Here is a 24181-nt window from a genome sequence, read left to right as displayed (position 1 = left end):
TATCGTATAATAAATGAATAAATAATACTAGCGTTAATAGAGTAGGTCGATCGATAAATTAACAGCGTATTTGGGGAATATCGGTCACGTCGCACGATCGACTCTCAATTGTCTGGCAGAGGGACAAATATTTCGTGTGCTTCTGTCGGCGTCTTCTCTGTTTATTAAACCACCGAATCGGATAATCTACTCGCGGAATTTATTGAGATATTTCTGTGCTTATTAAATCCTGCTAAGAATCGAAAGAAATATTAAACGCGCTAACGGACAGAAGCATAAATTCTTGAGATACGTAGAAACAGAACTGGAAACATTATATTTAGCGGCAAGAAGCACCTAATAACCCGAATGGCAAAGCCATGGGGCTCGTCTCTCTGTACCAAAGACTCAAAAATACGTTTAACACACGGTGTAAAGAATATTCTTTTCGCGGGTATGAAAAAGCGATGAAACGGAACGAAAAATGGCCAGAGAGAAACGTTACAACGAGTCACATTTTTCAACGAGCCTCTGGATGGATGACAGTGTTGCTCGTTTTTCGCGGTTCAGGGTGGCGACGATAATTTCGCCACCTGTCGTCGGTTCTCTTCGTCCGGCTCGTATTATCGTCTTTCCCGGAGTCGAGGGGGTGTGTTTTTTTGATTTCGAAACCGGATACCCTGGATACTCGACGAGAAGCAGCGGGTAAGGGGAAGGACAGGTCGGAACCGGCGCCAAAATAGAAACGCATCGGGGTGAACGCTACAAGTGGGACGTCGTGAAACGAACACACGTCAGTGACGACGACGAACACGAAGGGAGGAAGACGACGAAGAAGAAGAAGAAGAAGGAGGGGCGGAGGAGGAGGAGGAGGAGGAGGAGGAGGAGGAGGAGGAGGAGGAGGAGGAGGAGGAGAAACCGACGAAGAGATGCATCGAAATAACCGAACGACTGGAAGAAGTCCAAGAAGAAGGAGACTGTCTTTGCACGCGCCGGCAAAGAACAAGACAGTGCACGTCATTCACGAGACTCGAACGGTCTCTTCCTCCTTATCGAACGTTTCGCGATTGCGACGTTCCCGTGTGCAAAACACTCGTTCGTCTCGAGACTCTCGTGTCTATATAGAAAATCTATCCGTTGTCGTTTGCGATGTTTTTCCATCGAGCAAATACAATTCTAGTCGACTTGGAATCTGGTTGAATTTTTTACGTAGCAGCGGTGAAAAGGAGCGCAGAAAACGGTTTTCCACGGCGAGAGGTTCGCGTTCGCAGGATAAAAGCGGTCGCTGGTTTCACGCTCTGTTGGAAAACGAACAGAAGACGCGTCCTCGTCTCCGTTGACGAGGGCCGTGTCCACTGTCTTCTACGCGCTCGTTATCGCGAGCCAGCGACCGAGGAGATCAAGATACACGGCTGGACTGCACGGTAGCGGCGTGGTCGTCGAGGAATTCGAAAAAACAATTTCGATAAACACGGTAATGGGACGGCTACGTTTAGCAGTTGAAGGTCCGCGTGGAATTTCAATCGCGTTACGACGCGTCTCCCTCGAATATTTCCACCGTCTTCGATTACCGTTGTTGCACGGAGGGAAAGCCTCGACACTCGAGGACTACGGGATGGTTGGCAAACTGTACGATTAAATGGAAATTCCAAGCGAAAGATCAGGTCGTCGACTCACCAGCTCTAGCTCCAGCTTGCGCACGTCGTAGTATCCCTTGTAATATTTGAACCACATCACTTCTCACTTCTCACTTCTCACTTCTCACCCTATCGAGCATGGTAACCACGTAAAGGTAACGAGGGGAAAAACTCTTCGAGGATATTAAGAATCCACGATGAAACTTCCTGTATTACGGTCCTGTATTATAAGTCCTATATTATAGTCTTATATTATAGAATAATCGACGCATATGCAAACACGCAACACACACTACACGCCACCGTGGTCTCGTCGCTTTATCAAAGGCCGTGTAGAAGAGCACTTCCGGCGTGTCAGCGCGCGATCCCGTCTGCGTAGCATCGAACGATGGAATGAAAGAGTGTTCTGTTCGACGGGTTCGCTGGCTAGCTGGTATCGGTGTAGCATAAAGTTGGCGCAAGATAAATAGACGGATTGGAATGGAACGGTGGATCGACGAAGTCAGAAAGAGAGGAAAGAAGCGCGTGATACGATGCACTCGAGGACCTTTGGGAAACTGTTCGCCTCTCGGCATAGCCAACTCGGGGGCCAAGTATAGACGAGGGCTGCTGGTGTACGAGCGCGAGCGTTAGTTACGCTCTTTCCTCCCTCTGTGTGCGTGCTCGCGAGCTTGCCGTGTATGCACGGGGCCACTAAAATTAATTAGCCGTTTCATCAACGGGACTCCCTGGCGTTCGATCCTTTTTTTCCAGCCACGTGGGATTTCGCGCGACTACGGCACCGCGCTTCTTCTTCGTCTTGCCTCTTCGTCTTCTTTCTAGCGTAAACGCGACACAAAGCGTTACTTGTGTATCCGAACCGGCCTTGCCTGTCAGATTTTTACGATAAATTCTCGTTAGCGTCTAACGAGATAATTAGAGGCGTATACGAGCGAAGTTCGATCGCATGCTACGACTACGCCAGCAGAATTACATTTTAGATTAACTTCTTCCGGATTAACTGCCTACCGACTTCCGCGTGATTCGTTCGAGAATTTGGAAAATTCGTTTATCTAGATATTTCTAAACGTTTCAAGGATATTTTACGCAAGAAAAGTCAGTCCTATTAAGGCTCGTTAGCTTATCTACGCGGCCTAGATCGCGCAGGCTAATCAGGTGTCGGCCGGTGAACCGTGATCGTTCGGTAATCAATTCCTAACGAATGACGAACGAGTTTCTAAGTGGAAAGAACTATGTCAGGGCGAACCGGATTCCGCTAATTTTTCATTACCTTATGAATATTTTTGTGTTTGCGATACGACGATTTTAATGTCAACTCTGTCGCTCAACGTTTCAACGAGCCTCGTTACCCTTCGTCATCGAGAACGTGCAATTACGCCTACTTTCTCTCCGATATGCGATCGAGTTTACTTTGTATTCTATTCTGTCATGATTCGATTCACTCGCATTTACATGTTATCTTTGCGTGGAGATATTACACATTCGGAAATATCCACACCAGAACAGTGTTTAATTAATTACGACTGGGACTGCGTACTGCATCGGAAATAGTCGCGATGTTTAAATAGGTGGTCGTGAAAATCCAGGAAAAGTATTGCCGATTCATATTCGATTATTCGTCGATTCGTAAATGAAATTGCCACGTTCTTCGCACATTGTTCGTGCTTTTAAATATACAAACTTTAATGATGATTTTGAAATGAAATTTTTCCCAAAATATGCTAGCCCCGTCCTTCTATATCGAAGAATGTATTTTGTCTTGAATACAAGATGATCCATAGAATAATCGAAAGCGGAAGAGAAATAAACGCTCGCTGAACAGTTACTTCACACGAAAACCAGAGATCTCGTATGTTCTCTTATGGAGGCGATTCGATAAAACCAGTGCACCGAATCCCCTAGTGCCCCTGCCGCATGGTGCAAAGTTCTTGCAGAAAGAGAGGCTGCCGTTTTATATATAGCCGGTTGCAAGAGCTCGCTGGAATAAAAATATTATCTAGTTGCGCGCATAACGATAACGTTTATCTGGCGCGCGTTTGTCTACGAAATACCATTGATTCGGTTAATTAGAAGATGCTCTGGCTTACATAACGACGTTGCTTCGGCTGAGAAAATCCTGGTGTAGCAGGATTTTCGAACTCGGCCTCTTCCTCGAACCGGCAGGGCTGTTAAAATAAGCTGGTAAAATTATCGTTTTTAACGAAACTACGATTATCTCCCTTTCTAGGAAAGATATTACACTTTTCAAAACATCTTCAGCGTGCATTGCATATCTTTGAAACAACGTTTCTAATTATTTCAACGTTAAATTGATCGGGACGTCAGATTTTATTTGCGTGTTTTTGCCAAATCTCGAAGTTACTAAGATAGAATATTTTAATCGTCAGGACATAACATGCAAAAGTGTATAGGTTGGAGAACAAATCAGTAAATTAGAAAAATATTCTCGCGTAGAAAGTGCAACGCGGAATTAGATTGCCGGATAACCGAAGGACGATCACGAGTAACAGCGTACATCGTATCAAAGACTGATTTTCAATCGATCTAACATTCGATATTCAAAGTATAGAGATGTTCGTTTAACGAAAGACTCGTTTTTCCCAATTTCTGGATGTTATCGAACTGCTTTGCATGCTAACGAGACAGCCGCGTGACTGAGCGACTAGCTGCGGTATCGCATCGCGGAACATCGGAGGCAACGGTAATTTACAGAATATTTATCGTCCCGGTTCGAGCTACCGGGAACGCAGTAAATCGTCGAAAGCGCTGATCGTAACATCGAAAATTACAAACCGAGGGTACAGGGGACCTCCTGTCCGAAACTGGTCGAACAGAGAGCAAGCCGCTGCTTACCGGTAATTAATTAACGAGCTATAAGGGCTGCAGGTCCATTGGCAAGGCGTCTGAAATTGATCGTGGAAGAACGATGGTTAAGCACAAATGAATTACCTCGTTTTGGGAAAAGTCAACCGACTTTGTGCGACCTTCCCCTTTCTATTTCTACCTCCTCCTGCTTCTCCTTTGTCACCTCCTTCTCCTCTTCTCGTAATTGTCGTGTTTATTTGCATAAACGATTCGCCTGTTCGCGCGATTAGCGATATTCCTCGAAACACCTCGAATAGCTTTAGTTCGTTTCTTGCTTTGTAACTCGTATAATAAGTTCGATAAAAGACAAGTAAACCAATACGATCTGCGAAACTCTTCAAGATTCAAATATTCGATAAGAAATCGTCGAATCTTTTTAACGTTTGAACGTTTCATAGGAAATCTGTTTTTAAAGTTACAATATTTTAGATTGTACAGATCTTAGCCAACCTAACTGATACAGCATGATTATCAGATAAAGAACAGTAACTTGAACGAGCACGTTATTGTTCCAACGCGATGCTACATTCTCTTTCGCGCTGCATTATCGCCGCGTCGTTTGTCGATAAATAATTAAATCCGACAACTTGGAACCGATTCCGTACTTGCAAAACCTTCGAGGGACTCGATAAACATTGAATCTTGATCGATCTTGACCCTCTAAAGTTCCGATCAGTCATGGAAACTCGATATCTCGCGTTATACTCTACCTTCGATATCTTATACAAGATACGAAGAAATTAGATAGCAATGGAGTATTTCAAGACTTATCGAAACTTCAAAGGCTCAAGATCTATCAAGACGCACGATTCGAGACTTTGGTAAAGTTTTTCAAACGTTCTAAGTATCGAATCATATTCGAAATGACTAGGATTTTCGTAGCACAGAACTTTCAACTATACTTCGAAATTGAGATTCAAGAGACAGTCGCTAGAAGAAGGGAAGAATAAACGTTTGATGGCGACGGAAGCGACAGTACACGTGGTTTCCGGGCGTCGTGGGGACGCGATGGATCGAGTAATTAGAATGCACTCTTCCTACCATCACGCACAAAGGCGACACGCGGCTATCGATTTCTTGGATCTCGAACACGTGACCGCGAGTACCAGAGCCTTCTTTGAACTCGCTCTTCTCGTGAATAAATTGGAAAATCGTTTCTTAAACATCGACGATCTCGTCGAGATTGCATTGTCGGTCTCCCCTTGTATACGTAGGTACTATACCTCTATGGAACTACCTATAAACGTACTTTCTTGACGTTGAATGACGCGTCGTAAGAAGATAATCTTCGTTCGTAAGGTAAACGCGATTAACGAGAAAAATCATTTATAACGTCTGACGAGGAAATCGGGCCTATTGTCGAGTTGAGGAGGTTGGTTCGTCGTTACAGCCTGAATCAACCGCCCCCTTCTAAATCCTCGACGGCCCTACTCGTTTACTCAGCGTCTGGAAATTTATGAACGGCACTTCCATTAGTCATCGTGCTCGTATTCGCGTTCATTTATTCCGAAAAGCCATTGTTGCTTACGCAAGTATTCGAACGCTGGATGTGGATCTGTCACGAATATACAGGGTGGTTGGTAACTGATGGTACAAGCGGAAAGGGGGTGATTCTACGCGAAAAAAGAAGTCGAAAATATAGAAAAAAAATTTTTTTTTTAATTTTTCCATCGAGACAACGATCTATAGTGAGATCCGTTATAACGAGATGCGATAAAGTGCACGCGTACCGAGCGAAAATTCAAAGTCGATTTTCTCGAAAAGAAAGCCTCGAACGAAAAATTTTTATTCTATATTTTCGACTTCTTTTTTCGCGTAGAATTACCCCCTTTCCGCTGGTACCACCAGTTACCAATCACCCTGTATATACATACACGTACAGTTGTACATTTTTAAATTTCAGCACTGCAATGAAACTGGATAATCGTTGGTAAAGTTTATCTATTGGTAGAGCTCAAACCAAATATTAAAAATGCATAAACGAGCTATGTTATCTGAGATTTCTTTCTGACACGTTGAATATTAATCATGTAACCGAATAAAGTAAAATTGATAACCGCATAAAAAACGGAGTTGGTCGGTCTAGTTTCTAACAGATCCATGCGCAACATGTAACTGCGACAAATGTGCAAATATTTCCCATTGTACGTTCGTCTATCGGTTTATAGCTACCTTGCGTAGATTTTAAAAGCTCGTCCGTTCTCGGAACATTCGGAGATGTTCGTCCTTGCACTCGATGATAATCGATCGCGACGAGACGCGCGTCGCGATAAAATGCATTACGATCGAGTCGAATATATTTTACGAGTGGATTCACGGTCGATTAAAAGGGCAGCTTGTCCGTTCGTATCTTAAGCGATTAGCCGGGCGAATTAAAAGCGTTAAAAAGCTGGCTAATCACGGCGATCCAACGACATTTATCAATCACAGGGCGGTTAGCAGAGGGCAATATTAATCTCCGTGCGGACGCGCAATTATCGGGATAATTGCGACTCGAGCGAATGATTGCTATGTCGAAACGCGTGATGTTGCAGCTTTCGATGCACCCTCCGTTGCCACCGATTTATCTTGGAATCGCAGCCAGTTATTCGCGACCAATTATCCCGTTCGTATGATCAGCGGTTTCGGCCACACTAGCGCGTACCATCCATCGAAACCTATTCAAACCATCCTTCGTATTTTCTTTGTTTCTGCGAATTACAAATCGAATTTTTACTTCCCGGGACCTCGGTGCAGTTCTTGGTATATTATAGTTATATCAATTACCCTACGTAAACCGGGATTATTCAAATGCATAGTATATTTTCATTGATAAGGTTTCGAAAATGTAAAGAAAATTGAACGACCGATTGTTTCAACATATATCATCGCATTGTCAAAGAGAAATAACGTTTATATATGTCGAGTTCACGTCAAGAACAGGGTTAGGGGCGTTTAACGAACTTTCGCTAGGATTAGCCATGGTTGTAATACAATAGCGCTAACGTTTATTATCACAATCGTAGGTATTACAAAGTTGTCGAGTAACCGCGGTGATTAGACACGAATGACGGTGGCCTCAGGTTCGATAACGAATCCACGGCCAACGAATGCGATGCGATGCACGATCCTGGTGTCACTCAACGTGCAAGTAGTACTGCCCTCGATATACTCCAAACAGTACACGTGGAACCGGAAGGGCAGTTGCCCTTATATAGTCCTCTCCCCACCTCTCGGGTCAATCTTTGTTTTTAAGGGAAGCTATATAATTATTCCACACTTCTATTAGGCACGCGTCTCTCTCGTGACCGTCGTTACGTTCAGTGACCCGTTATGTCAATTCGAGCCGAAACCCATCGTCATAAACCTTGAGCACCCATAATCGGATTAGAACATTACAACTATTTCTTAGCATTATTACTTAAGTAAAAGCCTGGACTAGGGTATTGGGGTTTTCCCCCAACGTTACAAAAGGGAGGCCCCGATGTCCTTTCATCTCCGACATATATATGTCGGAGTCAGGTTGGCGCTTTGGGGCGTTCTATGAACCTTTACTTACTTTACCGTCGCGGATGTGGTTAGTGTTTATCTGTGCGGATGCGGGCACTACAAGAGGCTCTGAGTAACGGCAATAGGATGTCCGAGATGATGGTGACAACGAATCCAGGTTCGATAACGAATCCACGGTCCACGGGATGACCAGTATCAGCGTGACTTACTCGGCGATTCGCTCAACGACTAACTAACTAAAAACTCCCTGAATCCAGATGAACCTACCCTTATATACTCCTGTCCCCGCTTCTCGGGTCAATCCTTGTTTTTAAGGAGAGTCATAAAATCACTCCGTACCTCTGTCAGGTACGCGGCCCTCCCGTGACCGTGGCTACGTCTGGTGACCCGTTACGTCACCTTAAACCTGAACCCATCGTCGTAACGCCAGGTTGGAACGTTAAAAGTTGTTTTCCTTATTTTTATGGCTTAAACATTAAAATCTTGACTATGGTGATGGGAGATTTTTCCCAGCATTCCCGACGGAAAGTCCCGCTGTCCTTCCCTCTCCGACATATAATTAGGTGAAACAATTCATTGGGTTGGCAACTAAGTGATTGCGAATTTCGTCAATATCACCGAATGACAAAATCCGCGATCACCTAGTTGCCAACTCAATAAGTCAAGGTGTAACCGTTTTGCATTCGCGTTTTAAATCTTCCATTACAAAACGATATTTACTATGAAACGAGATGTAGCAGGATAAAAAATACTCTTCGGTCGTAAACACACCAACTTGTTCAACGTTAGATCTTAATATCGAATCGATATCACTCAGCGATTCCACGTCCAACGGGATTCTCTCGCTTTCACCAATCGACAGGTCCGTAAAATATTCCGCGCTCGTCCGCGGTCCTGCTGAAATATGCGCTCGTAAATTCACAAGCGTCTTATTCATGCGCATCGTTAACCGCGAGATCGTAATTACGCAAACACAATTTCTATAGATAGGGTGTACGCAGACAGGAGGGAGGCAGCACCAGTGGTATCATCTGCCGCGTGACCAGGCGACTTCTGATTTATGAACGGCTCGGCCTCACGCAGTTTTCAAGATTGTATCTATTTTGAACGCTTCGAATTACATTTTTCCCGGCGGCCGGTGATTGGCTTCGCACGCTCCTACACGCACCAGCCCCCGTGTCTGCTCTCGGTCTCGCGCGCGTAATCTCGCGTTTCAACGGGCTCGCGGTGCCAGGCGTCGGAATTAATTTCAATCGATCGTATCTCGACCGCGCCAATATCGTAAAATTTATGAGGACCGGTCTCTTGCTCGCTCTCTCTCTCTTTTCCTCGCTGTTCGTAGACTGGCTGAAAAATCCTCTCTCGAGGAACGGATATGTATACGGCGTAAACGAAAGGAAGATCGTTGAAAAGCGCGAAAGAACATGCTTGTTTCTGTTATGACGAATATAGCGAGGTATGGTTATTCGAGGCAGCTAAGGTTCGTCGTTTTACGATTCGATCTTCAACTTTGCATAGAATCATCGAATCTGTTATACATCACGTGACTTTCTTAGTTTTTAACGTTATAACGGGAGAATGAGAAAATATCGTGTACACTAGACTCGAGAAGAGAAAATACGAAAACTGAGAAAATTACTCGAACGATTATACGGTAGGACTGTTCGAGTCGGTATAACTCAAATGTTTTTCTCACCCAAAAATAATCCTACCTTATCCTAACGCTATCGTCTGTGTTTCCTTAGGGAAAATTCCAGTAATTGCGACGTCGTCGCGACCATCTCGCTCCTGGGTTTCAATTTAAATCAATGCCGTCTCGAAAAATCAATCATCGTCCGCTCCGCTGCTGACCGATATATCGCGGCGAAATTTATGAACCACGCTCCCATTAATCAATACTATCGGGTCGCGCTCGTAAAAATCGCAGATTCATTTCTGTTGAAAGGGGGCTCGCGCGCATAATTGCATCCTGGCCACGGAGAAGAAAGGGGTAAAGAGAAGAAGAAAGGAAGAGAAGACAGAGAGAGAGAGAGAGAGAGAGAGAGAGAGAGAGAGAAAGGAAAGGCTGGGCACAATTTCGATTTCCATACCACAGAGGGAGGGAATACGACGTCCACTGGTGCGCGGTGGTTGGACTCGCGAGATACCGGACGATCATCTCTGCACGTCCGACGATTCCTGATTTATGAGCCGAGCAACGCGTGCACTTTTCAAAACTTTATCTCTCCCTACAAAGCTTAGGGTGGTGCAACGCTAGCTTCTCGCGTGTCCGTGCAATTGCACGGCACTGGCAATTATCGCGAAGCCCGAGAGAGTCCTGCGTCGATCGACCGTACACGCCGCTTTGAAATCTTTCACCGCCTGTCTCGCGTCTTTTCCAACCCTTCTCTCGCATTTTCCTCTGATCGTTTAAGACAGTCAAGCGACTCGCAACAGATTCGTCGAACGAAGCGCGACAGCGAAGAAAAGAAATATGCAAGTTGTAATAACCCACTAATAGAATAAATACGATATATGAAAAACACTGATATTAATCTTGTTGCAGGAGGAGGAAGCTCTACCTTAACGTATAGCAGCTATCCTTTGACCTAACTCGAACCTAACCCTCATCTAAATGGACGTGTGAGAATCACAGCGGCGCAAGTCAGCTCTTCGCCTTAACGACCACCTGATATTCTTCCAAAGTTCTCTCTGGTTTTTAAATCTTTTTCACGTTGCCTTGGTTCACCAAAGAGATCCACGTCACTCGATACTTACAACGAATCTATTCGATACCGAGAGTTTTAAGACGAAAAGATCGAGGATTAATGGGGATTTTGTGTCGGGTTGTACGAGTCTTCTCGAAGTTGCTGCTACTTGAAAAAGACTGACCGTGGATATAAGAGCTGTCTTTATATTCGTCCATCAAGGCAGATTTATGTGCCTCTCGGATATCGGAATGAATGCTCGTCCCTACGATAATGAGCCCGTTTATTCTACGATATCGGAACAATAGGGGTTTGCCGATCGAATTATCTTGCAAGTTCCTTCGTTACGCAAATCGACCCAGATAAAAGTATCGATATTTACGCTTTGATATTCTTTGTCACGTTTCTTGTATTTGTACGATCGGCCTTTTCCTTTCGTAATTTATTTATAGTCACGCGTAAAAATCCTCGTCCTGCCTCGCAAACTGGCGGCTATTGCCGAAATCAAACATTCTACGACACAATATCTTTTCTCTTAACGTTCAAAACAATAATAAAGCGGCTGCTGTAGCGAAATTTTGTAATATTTTATCAGAAAAAAAAAATATTTTTTTTTTTACATGATGTACGAAAACCTTCTGCGACGATTATATATTTTTCAAATTAAATCCACGAGATATCGAAAGAATCGTCAGTGGTTTAAGCGTGGAGCTAATCCAACAATACCTAGACGCTAATTAACGACCGTATATACACTTTCTCCGAACGAACGCGAAAATTTCTCCGCTTGAACGCGAAATTCGCAAGCTAGACTAATTGCTCGCGTAAATAATACTCCTTAACGCTCGATTCCAACCAAGCGTATTTTGTCCGCGAATCGTCTCGTTAATGAGCCACGACCGAACGTACGAGCATCTGCTTCGAGCTTAATGCTCCATTAAAGGGAGCTCGGTAGTCGAGCCGCGAAAGCCAGATTTGCAAATCGGCCGCGCGGTAAACTGGCCGCTTTATCGCTCTATCTTGTAGTCTGACTCCAAGAAAAACCAGTTACTTTGTGTTTAATTTCAAGACTTTAAATATTTGTTATACTAGTACAACACAGACACTTTTCTCTCTTTTCTAATAATACGTTCTCTCTATTGAGAAACCTGATATTTTTGTCTTACCAGATACTATGTGTTTTTTTAGATTGATCGGATGTCAAAGCGAAGGGTTCGGAGAAAAAGAGTATCAATATCGTTTGGTTATAAATATCGACGTTATTTTAACGCTTTCTATACTCGTCTCGTTCTTAGCCAAGATTAGAGCTACTTTGTCATCGAACCCCTCGATCAAACGTTAATCGAATTATCGAATTAACAAACGAAAAAGCTTCAGAATCATCCACCTACTGTATCCTCGGCTCTCTATCGTTCTACATTCCATTGCCTGGGCAATCCACGCGCAATCAAGAATCCATTCTTTGCTCGGCCGAGCGATTAGGGGAGAGCCAGCTCGCATGACGTAGCAATGCGATGCACCTTGCACCGTGAATTCGTAGCGACCCAACCGTTACGCGCTCCATTTTTCCGATTCTTCTGCTTTTCTGTCCGTTGCAAGTTGCTCGCGTTGCTACGGCTTTCGAGACACGTTACTCACCGCTGCCACGTCGAGCATGTCATAGGAACTTACCTGAAACAGAGAAGAAAACAATGGTTAATCGATAGCTCGAGGAGAAACTGCGTTACGATGCAAATTCTTTTCTACTTCGTATTATTGTAGCGTGTAGAGTAAAAAAAGAAAGAAAAGAAAAAATGTTGAGATTAGATTCTTGTTGTCTTTGAAGCTTTGGAGCGAGTTTGGTATATTTGTCTATCAACGAACGTTTGAAGAAGATAAAAGAGGTTCTGTGAAGGAACGAACAGAGTTCCACGAGCTTTCGATAAACTCGTAGATAAAGATTCGTAGGAAAGAATTTTTTATTCGAGAAATAGTCGCATCGTTGCAAAGGAAGAACTTTGAACGGGGGTCTGTGAAATTGAACGATTATGCCACGCGTTAGAGAATCTACCTCTCGATAAAAATCAGCCGAACGAATAAGAATTCTGTTTATTCATGAAACAAATTTGTTATTCCGAACAGGAAATATCGAACACGAAGATCCGTGAAACTTGATTTCCGTGCCACGTGCTTCGTCACGAATCTAACAAAAATCACTACATCATTGTATAATGCAATTACTTGAAATTTTAATAAATGAAATTCATAGTCATTCCCTTCTTCCTAGAGAACATAAAACATAGCGAACGGTAAAAACGATAAGATCTACTTCTAAATAATCACCTTAACTGTTCCAAACGTGATGCACATTCTCGCTGACGCCGCGTGGCTGTGCTCCTCGCGTGTAACATGAAAAACTCACGGAAACTCAAGGGACGAGGAATCGCAAAAGCACGGCGAAAGAAGCAGAAGAATAGAAAGTATTAAAAAAGAAAAACAGAAACAAAAGGAAAAACGATAGAACAAGAAAAAGTAAACGTTTAACGCGCGTTCCAAGATTTATCAAGCAGTTATCGCGACGTTAGTCAGAATCACACTGAGTTTTAGACGCATCGGTTACGCGACATCTGCTTCGAACACTCGAGTCTAAGGGTAGGGATGCCTAGTTGGCCTCCGATTGGACGAATCGACATCGAGGTTGTGTGGACCCTCTTTTTCCTTCTCAACTTTGAACTCCGAAAAGACGTGGCTATTTTCGTTACCCAAGATACCGAAAGGTACCGCCTATAGCGAGGAACTGACATGGACACAATTCGGAAATCGAACGTCTTTGGAAATAAACGCGCACAAACCTTTCGACTTATCTTCGACGTTGATTTGACGCGCTCGTCAAAGATGGTTGTGTCTAACCGTTTCCGAAAATATACAAACATACAAGTAGACGAAGTGATTCAACGTATAGAAAGAATTAACGAGACGTAGCAAATCTTGCGTTCTGCTATTTTGTATCTCATCCCCTTGCGTGACAATGCACATTCGAAGACACTTCGAAACCTGATATTCTTCCAATTCGACGAAACGCTCGCTTGATTTTTCATCGAGGTATTTCGTCGTTTCTAGTAAATGTTGGTATATTTCGTAGATACCGGATTTCAAATAAACCACGGAATAGGATCAACAGTTATTATTACAACACAAAACTCGCCATATAATTATAAATAATGGACGATATATCTCGCGAACGAGACTTTTATCGATTTTTCTCGTTCTTTTTACGGACTGAACATTGGTTAAGCGCGTTAAGAAATACTCTGCTACACTTGATGTAAAATCGACGAGGATAAGACGGAAATGACAATAGCGACCTCCCCGTAAGTAATATTAATAGCGATGATGATGTTAGTCGAACATCAACCACTCTGACTTAGGAGGCCTCCCACGCCAGAACCGTTTGATCGCTGGAAACAAATGTGAGAACACGCGAGACGAGCTCTTTCCGTGTCTTCTAATATTATACAAGTACTGCAACGGTTATATGGTGTGAGGAAATTGCTGGATTTCTAAACGAATAATTACGGAGTACGCGTAAAATGGACGTTCGCCTGATCGGACATCGAGCTAGCGATTCCAGTCTCTCTTTGAATTTTTCACGTTCCTCGCCAGCCCATGTAACGGAATGCACGTTAATCCGTGAATCACCGTTAAATGCGTGCTTACGTGCTTACGTTTATGCGGCGATGTAATTAGCGCCGCGTCGATTCTTTGGGTCAATCACGTGCCGATGCATGCAAATGCGTTGATGGACGCGCATCGTTACATCCGTCTCGGTTCGACAAAGTCTCCGTGTTGTTCGAGTATTTTCAAATATACAATAAAAAAAAAGAAATAAAAGAGATAAAAAAAGAAATAGAAAATATAGAATAAAAAATTTTTTCTTTTAATTTTTCCATCGAGACAACGATCTACAGTGAGATCCGTTATAACGAGACGTGATAAAGTGCACGCGTACCGAGCGAAAATTCAAAGCCGATTTTCTCGGAAACAAAGCCTCGAACGAAAAATTGTTATTCTATATTTTCCACTTCTTTTTTCGCGTAGAATCGCCCCCTTTCCGCTTGTACCACCAGTTACCAACCACCCTGTATAAAGCTTGCTTCGTATAAAAGAAACAGATCTGCGTGATATTAATCTACCGACTGATCTAACGTCGTATCAACGCAACATTCCATTCGCAATTTTGTTCGATCGATTCGCGTTATCGAATTCCGTTTTTAATATCCTGACTGTAAATGGGAATTCCAGAGGTTGGTGGAATATTTTTCTCCGCGCTATTATTTCTTCCGATTAATATCGTTAATCCATCAACTTTCTGCCGAGGAATGGTAATTTCATTTTCGTCGTTCCCACACTCGCCGTAGTTGTAACAATAATTTTACGTAGAAAACTGCCCTTCGTTTTGCGAATCGTTTGCAAAAAAGAGAAGAGAAAGACGAGAACGCCTGGAGGGTGGTCCGAAACACGCCGCCACCTGCTATTTAGTTGCAGGAAAGCGACAAAGCGTAAGACGACGCCAGGGAAAGTCGACGATTTTCTCGCCATTTAGGCAACACGTGCAGGTTAGTTGTTTAGTTGTAAGACCCTAACCGTCCTCTGACGCCCTTGTAGTGACCTCCTGGGCATGATTTAATTATCCTGACCATTTAAAGCCTCTCGTTGTATTACTCTTCACGTACTTTTCCGTACAATTCACCGTCCTATTTGTATTTTATGGTTGCACTGCATCTTCCTGTCACGCGTAGTGGCCTCGTGCTAAATTCTCAATTGTATAAATAAGCGAAAAACGTTTTCGTCGTTCCTTCCCATGATTTTTAGTTCTTTGCCATCGATCTGTTTATTAAATAATCGATCCTGTCGTACTTTCCTATCACGCGCAGGATTCTGAAAGAATACCTTTGTCATTTACTTTACTGCGATCCTTCTTTCCTCGACCATCGATCCTTTCCAATTTATTTATCTTCTCTTTCGTCAAATTCTTTCGCGTGACGCAACACGCGTGAAAGGATCGCCTGTTGACGCAGAGTATAATATAAATACACTTCGCCTTCCAATGGAATAAAATCCACGTCCCTAAGGACCTCCCGGCCCTCTTGACCGACCTCGAGGACCGCGCGACTTTTACGACAATTTTTATAGTTTCCTCCCGCGACACTACCGCGTTTCTTCGCGGTTGTGCTTTCGAACGGCACGATAAAAAAGTCAGTCGAAAAATTGTCTGCCCGGAGCCGTGCTTAAAAGCTTCCCTCCTTTCTCCTTCCATTCCAAAGTGACTCGTAAACAACGGTGAAATACGCAAACCCTCCTGCGACTCAGTTTCTGTGACACTTGAAATTCTTCTTCGTTTTTCATCCGCTCTCGCTTTCTCGGCGGACCGGTGCGTATATCCGAAAAAAAGCTTCGCGAAGGGAGACTTTGATCGTTACTCGTGGAAAAAGACGTACGTATTTATAGCTGGCAATTTTACACAAGCGAATATCATTTCGACAGTAGCAGTGCTAAATCTCTTTAGCCGAATCTGTTGCATTTTAAAGAAGATACCGGCTAAGCGAGTAACTCGCCGATCCATTAAATTCCCAACAGACTTCTCGCTTCGAACACTGTAAATCGATATATTATACGAATCGCTTGCGTCACAATCAAATTACAGGCCCTTTCTTTTGCCCTAATTGGAAGATTGAAGAGTTCCAAGAGGGGAAAAGAAAACACGATCTCGAAAGGACTAACGGTTCGTGAGCTGTTTCATCGGTTGTCGACTACTCGTCTCTTATATAGAAAGTACGCAGCTAATCTGCTTACGATAAAGCTTTCCAGCGGTCCGTTCGACAGACAGAGCAACGTTATCCGAGTCACGATGCGGGACAGCTTTTCCACGAGGGAAGAAAAACGAACCGAGCCAGTGCCTACGTGATTTTGGTCACGACGCTCGCCTCGGTCTCCGACGTTCGGTTTCTGACGATAAGGATCTCGGCTCGAGAAGAAAAGGAGCACGAGTTGGGCCTCGAAGCACGAAACACCCAAGCTACGAAAATCGGAGTTTCGGTAGGGTGAGTTAAGCCCGAACGGTCGAACGCGTGTCCCACCGTGTGTGGCGATTTTGTGACGCGCGGATGTCCACGCCTCTGATCCCTTCGAACCTTCGAAAACGAACCAACCACGCGAGCAATAGTCGTCGTAGAATCATCGTCATAGAGATGGCGTACATCGTTGTTCGAATTAAAATCGACCCTTGGCAATCCCGATTTCGTTCCCCCCTTTCGTTCTCGGCATACGTGACCGGGTAACGATGGATCGTGAGATTTATAGACGGCCGAAATAAAAGGGTTCGAGAGGTAACCCATTGCGGATTTATTTACGGCCGACGCGCGGCACTGGGGGATGAAGAAAATACGTGCATGAGAAGATTCTGCGTACACGGTCGCTTTCTTTAAGAACGCAAGGGAATCGTTGCGCGTGATGAATTTCAATTGTTTGTAAATTAGCGATTTCGTCGTGCAACGATAAACAGCGCGCTAACGAACCGATAACGCTAAAAGATGCTTTATGGAAAACGCTTAAAGTTTGCTCGATCTCCCTTCGACTCGCGAAGTTTCTTCAACGATGTACACGTATACAGTTGCGTTGAAAGTATCGGTGGTGAAATCGCAAAGTTTCTAGCGACAGAATGCAAAGATGGATAATCGAGCGAAGTTGCTGTGAGACATCTGTTAGGGTGAAACTTGTTTTCTTCCTTGTCACGTCGAGGAGAAGCGGCAGAATCGCATTTTTTTTCTTTTGGTCAGAGAAATCATCGTCGTTCCTCCTACCTTGCACCGGGGCTTCATCATGCCGATAGAAAGCCGAGAGGAGGGCAGATCTATAGAGACCCGATTTAGATCCTCTTCGGTGAATCGAGTGGTGGAAAGAGGTCGAAAGGTAAACGTCCTGGCCCTGTCAGTGGACGCGGATCTCACGTTTCGAAGATTCGTCGTTTCCAGTAACAAACCACCCGTTAAAATCATCGAAACACGGACCGACCGAGATATCCGTGCTATAAGAAAGAGAAGAAACAGAGGAACTTTAATACGTCGTCGTTACTTATCCACCATTAGACCCATACCCTCAATTCAGAAGCATTAGGATTTAGTTGTGGTACCATTAACGTGTCGTTATAATCTAACCTCTCATTTATAATTATAGACAATAAGAGAACATGCTTTCGATGATTAACTACGCGTCATAAAATTAAACGTTCTTCTCGTTTATGACCGCGGCATCGGTTAACCGCTTCCTTGGTCAATCTCGATATTCCTATTACTGGTCAATGTATTTATTATTTAATTTATTTCGTAGTTACGTTTAGTCCTACGTATCGCCACGTATCACGAGAATATTACGTTTTATACCAAGTACTATTTGCCAATTACCGCTTATATAATTTATACTCGATCAACAGGCATTCCAATACTTAGGAACGCGAATGTAACTACGTTTCGCTCGTATACCTTCGAAATGATCCGAAATTACCCGTCAGAAGGGTTTCAGGACCGGTGACTGTCTCTCCTGACAAACGCGCCTGTTCCATTATCGCGGTTCGACTTATCGTCGAGCAAATTTATGAGGCTGGCTCGCGATCGTCGGCGTTCCACGGTCTCGCGAGTCGATTTATCACCTTCGAGGCCGTGATTACGGGCCGATTGTTTCTCGAGCCGTCCGATACCTCTCTCGTCTGCACCCGCAACCAATGGAACGCGCGATTATGCGCCGGCTCTTCGCCATTTAGGACAGCTAAAGTCTCCCCGACATTTTATCGCCGTACGTGGAACAATAGTTTTCGCTTCTTAGACCGTGCGCATGTTTCAATAACAACGTTTAATGACGGTAGTGTCAATAATAACGACGATGATAATCGTAATAGCAATGGGAATAAGAAGGAGGCTCGAGCCGTCTCGGGCTTTCCGTCTTCCTTTCTCTTCGGTCTTACGGAGAAACTTGGCGGAGGAAGAAAAATGAGCCGGCACAGGCTGTTGCATAATGCCTGTGCACGGTATGATAGATAAGCTGCGCGGCTTGGGTTAATTCGTGGATTTATCATAGACGATCGGTGGGCAGCGTGGACGCGCGAGTCGCTGCCCATCGCCGCGGATATCGTCGTCGAAAAACGCCCGAGGCTTCGCCTTAAGAACTCGGGGCCTCGCAGTTAATTATTTTCTGGCTCCTCGACCATCACGACTCGGTCTACGCAACTGTGAATTAACATGTCCCGACAGAACGAAGAGTTATCGCGCGCCATGACGCACTGGGAACGTGTAGCACGGTCTTCCAGGCCTCTCCTAGGCATCTTACGATCCTTCCTCCAGCCGTACTCTCCAGCTTTTTGATTGATTTCGAGTTTCCAGGTTAGGTGGCAACGGCTAGGTTTTGAAATAATGCAAAGTCGTAATTTCAGACGCTAAATAAGAAATGTTTTTGCAAATGAACGACCTCGATGCACCGTTATTAGACCTTTCTTCGTTTCTTCCATGATACATTCCACGCTGGATGTCTTAATTAAGCGGACAGCCCCGGATCAGCCGCTTACCTCCGACATTACCTGCTATTATCGAGAAAAAAAGGGCAGAGATCGTCGGATTACACGCGAACAAATTTTTCAGTCATCTGGATCGTAAGCTGGCGGATCGAGAGGGTACGACACTTTGACGGGGGAAGACGCAGGTAGAAGATCCGAGGATCGGATTCGAGGGGAGGTTATTCTACGCTGTTCTTTTGCGACGTACGTTTTATTCAAATTTTATCTCGCGCTACGTTCCGTTCGAATCGTTAGATCCGAATTAACTGATTCAAGTATTCGAACACGAATATTCGACTTTCAGGTGGGAATTTCCAAATTCGAAGATCATCGTTCGTAATTCGCTTCGGGCTCATGCCACGAATACTTTAGAATCCTTGGAGAGATCCTCGATATTCGAAAGAATCCGTCCTAAGGCCTTAACGTCGATCCACGTATAAAGTCGGAATGCATCCCAGAAACGTAATCGTTTTAGAATTAGTACTCTGAGTGCTTTATCCCGAGGAATCTCGCCAGATATCCTACTCCATTATGACAGCGTATAGGGTGAGCAGTTAAGAAAAAAAAAGTCGTTCGAGAAGCATAGCTGAAGCAGATCGCGTACAAGGATGTTAAAATTTCGTCGGTTATACCACCCTGAAAACGTCATTCAGAGCGCAGTTTTACGACTGTGTGAGTTCTCGAAAGAGACATGGGCGCACAAGTCGGCGCTTTTGATTGCTCGAAACGAGTCTCTCTAATCCCACGACTAATAAAATCTGACGCAGTCGCAGCGTGATAAAAGCGTTTGTCGTCGTTCGAAAGCAAACTGCATGGGTGCACGATGAACGTGGCGAAACACATCTCGTGCGTACTAGTCGCGCGTCAGAGATATCGTAGAAAGAGGAGGAGTCGGAATATTATCTCCACAAATATTGTTTTAGTTACAAGATCTTCGTGTTTCCGTGAACGTAAGAGTGTTTGCTTGAATGATATCGACGCGTACGGCGAGCAGAGTGGTTTTCTCAATGTCTTTGGATTTGTCTGTTGTGAGACAACGTTGGTCAATAGGGCAGAGAGAAAATAGCTGCAGGCGTCCCAAGTTTCTATAAACTTCGTGACATGTCGATTTTTTCTTTTTCTTTTTCGCGCTTAATTATATCGGAAAGGAGTAAATTTAGATCGACCGACCCACGTGGTCACGCACGCGGCAAGTTTGCATAAATGAACGACTTGGCGATCGCATCGATCAACTCCGCAAACTGACAAATTTCGAAAAGCGACGCTGTTACAAATAATTTGTTTCTTAAGAGTTGAATGTTAACTACGTGTCCGTGTAAAGAAATGGAGAAATTTACAAAAAATAGAGTCGCTCGATTTCGCTTCCGAGGGGCGCAAACCTTATTACTCGCTGTACATCGTCGCGTAATTCCGATCAAAGTCGTCAAATCACCGACGAATTTATCCAAGATTTCTGGTCACGCGTCTACGTGGAACCTCGCTGTAATCGAGAAGATGTCCGTTCGAACGACTCAGAATCCATCGTTGGTCCTCGGATATATCGATTAAGCCGAGTCGAAAAATTTCGATACTCGAGGCGCAGTAAAAAAATAAAAGGACGTTCCTTAGGGGACGCGATTCAAATTTATGCGAGTGTCTTCCACCGGTGCGAGGTATTTATGGTAATGAGTCTTCCACTCGGCACTCGGACACGGGCTTGATTATTCAATTTTTCGTCCTCTGCCTGTTTCCCGCTGGCTTTTTGCGTTCCATCGATCCGCAAAACTTGTAGGCGTGCACGACCGATTCCCCTCGTTTCCACGCAGCGAAGAAAGAACCTCACTGTCCTCGTAGAATTCCTCAGAAACGTTTCTCTCGATCAAAGAAATGAAAGAGAGAGAGAGAGAGAGAGAGAGAGGGGACAAGTACGGCTCTTCAACATTTACAAAGCGCATCGTGGCCCGCTGACATCGGTATCGGGGAGCATAAAGAATCGTTTTGTATCGGTTCGGCGTGTGTGGGTGCGTTCCGCGTCTCAATAAGGTCTACTGTGCCACGCTTCTCTTTTTCCAGCAAGCAGAAATCTCTACCGTATACATTTCTGTTTAATTACTGCTAATTCACGAGATACAGTTTTCTTAGCTCTTATTTTCCACGAGATCGTAGTAATTTTTCCAACGCCAGAGACGATTAAGACGATCGTCAAGAAGTTAAGAAATATCTGGGTCAAGCTGTATAAAAGCAATTTGTCTTGTAATTTGCCAAATTTGAGTGCGAGCAATTTTCAAACGATTTATATTCGATAACAAACTGATCGACTGGTTGTTAACGACGTGCCCGTTGTTCGTGCTATCGGTTCTCGTACACAATGTCCTACAAATGAAAAAGCAACGCTTCTCGTCCATCCTGTACCCCTAAAATATTAAGATAAATGTACAAGCTGTACGTATTTGCGAGTGATTTAGCCGCAAGGTGTCGAACGGACAAAATGGCAGGATGAGGAGTCACGGCGCGACGTGGTCCTCGGGAGACGCGCACGAGCGATCGAGCGTGCTGTGTTCGTGCAACTGCAAAACAACGCGCGAGCCTCTTTCGCCGGTTTTTCCCCTCGTTGCAATCTTTCCGCGCGGCGAACGTGCTTCCTCGTTGCGCCGGCAAAAACCTCCGCGTCCCTTCGACTGACAGACGTCTATTGGCAGCTCGTTCCTTCGAGGCCGAACATCGGGAACACCGTAGAGAATCGACGTGCCGCCGCCAACCTTGTCGCGTATCATAAAGTCGCGGGACAACCGACGATACGTCGCGTCGTGTATCACGCGACTTCGCGATCGCTATATAATTGCCGCATCGTGATGAGTCCTGGCTAACCAGCTTTTCCTCCGCCCGATCGAGCCCGATGTACGTTTAATATCGCAATTACGCCTGCTATCGAGTACTTCGGCTGAGTAGCTCGATACTCTGGTCTCTCGACTGATAATTTAAGGATTAAGACCGCTACTGCGTGGCCTTGCGGCATATTTATGGATATTAGACGTCGTAATTGTGATGTCAAGTAACACGCGAGACCAAGTGTTTCAGTAGTCGGCAATTAGCTTTATTTTTACCGGCATATCTATATTACAGCTTCATCGGATAATCAACGTAATACTTCTGCTTCGTCGTAAGAATCAAAGATCGATATGTACGTACGATAGCTGTGACACGAGCGAGTTAGAAGCGTCAAAGCGTGTACACGTTTCCTCATCGATCTTCTTGTACGAGTCTCGAATACTTCGTGGTAAATTACCTCTGAATCAGCCTGTACTCGTCGATGCTAACTTATATAACTAATTAAGGTGATCCGATTCAGACGAGAACAGTCTGTAGAAGTTTTAAAGGAGAGAAGTCTGCGTCAATGGGACGCGTAGTTTCTCCAAAGTCCACGAGCGATCTCCGATAGGATCCGAGATCGGTAACTCCAATTATAGATGGCGACGCAAAGAAATCTATTTATAAGGCGAAGAGAGAAGCCAGAGGTGGCGTGCTCGATGATTTAACGATGCACGTTCCCCTTGCAATCGCCGATTGCCGTTGAATGGAGTTTACCTTAATCAGGTATATTAGTCAGGACGCTGTCGGCGATTAATTAAACAGGATATTCAGATCGCTGCCGTTTCTATTAAGTGCGAAACCGTGCATCCGAAGGTGTGGCGGGATAACGCTTCGGTGAAACCTCTCTTCTCTCTTTTAATCGTTCCGATAGAACATGAGCTCCATCGCTGGATCGCGTGAAATTGTTCGTGTACCGCATTTAACGGTAATTATGGTAATGGACTAATAAATCGATCTTATCTGCGTCTTCCGACCACAATCCTTTCTTCCGTAACCTACGAACATCGAACTGCCAGGCTGTGTAAATCTAATTCTACTCGTCGGCCACCGATTCCTTGGAGAACACGAACAAAGTCACTGAAATTCCAGTGCTAATAAGAAACCAACTTGCTCCTTTACCTTCGGGCAAAAGGTCCATCAATTTTTCATCGATGTTATTACTAGAATAACTGCAAGTTTTATAACTTATCGTTTTAATTATCAGGTTGTCCGAGAAGTTTCTTTCGTTTCATAAGGCGATAATAGATGAACAACGATTTTTGTTTTATATTGTTTTATTGAATTAGGTATCGTCCATTTCGTTCTATTTCTATTATTACGTTCGCGCATAATTCGATAAACTAATATAAAACAAAAGACATTGTGCGTCTATTATTTGCTTATAAAACGAAAGAAACTTTTCGAACCACCCAATACTTTGAAATTTTTCATTTTGCTCGACCGTTCGCGGAGAGTCGTAAATTCCCGTTACGATTATACAATCGGCGCCACGAACTGCTCGATCCCCTATTTCGGTTAGCATAATAGAGGTAGTTGAATTGATTATAACGCCGAGCTAACAGGTTATAATTTACACTTCATTCCAACAATATAAGCAACAACAGTATATTTGCACTGCTGTGGCCGCCTCGATCGAGGGATGGATTCCGGGTTACGCAAAGAATCACCGGACGTAACACATTTTGCGCATTTACAGCGATCCATTTCTCAGGATTTTCATGGAAAAGGATCAATGTCTCGATCAATCGATAGAATTTCACTCACGGGGACGAAATGTTCATTAGTGCTCGATTAAACGACGTGATCGATCGAAAAATCGTAGATCAGTTTCTCCAACAGGTTCGGATTCATCCATCGTGACTCGATCTAGTCACCCTTCGTTTCAACTTCTTTGGTACAACCTTTCCACTTGAATCGTCGATAGTTGCGACGTTAATCTCGTCAAGATGACGTGCCAACGACTTATCTGCTCGCTTCGCGTCCATTTTGCATCTATTAAGCTAGCAAACGCAACGTTCCAGCGAGACGAGTTTATCATCTCAATATCGATAGAAGCATCGGCGTCGAGACCGAGAAGCTTCAGCTTTTTTCTA

General features: G+C 44.2%; 1 protein-coding gene and 1 long non-coding RNA gene across 4 annotated transcripts in view; one reads left to right on the top strand and one right to left on the bottom strand.

Moving 5' to 3' along the window:
* Positions 1-24181, bottom strand: part of LOC117153844 (uncharacterized) — a 179480-nt gene that overhangs the window by 23985 nt on the left and 131314 nt on the right. The window lies entirely within an intron of this gene.
* Positions 1010-3442, top strand: LOC143302488 (uncharacterized). The gene is made up of 2 exons (XR_013058052.1): positions 1010-1771; positions 1875-3442. It is a non-coding gene; the product is annotated as an uncharacterized LOC143302488 (long non-coding RNA).

Source organism: Bombus vancouverensis, chromosome 3 (genome assembly GCF_051014615.1).
Source record: "Bombus vancouverensis nearcticus chromosome 3, iyBomVanc1_principal, whole genome shotgun sequence".
Taxonomy (NCBI): Eukaryota; Metazoa; Arthropoda; class Insecta; order Hymenoptera; family Apidae; genus Bombus; species Bombus vancouverensis.
This window is presented reverse-complemented; position numbering and strand designations above follow the sequence as displayed.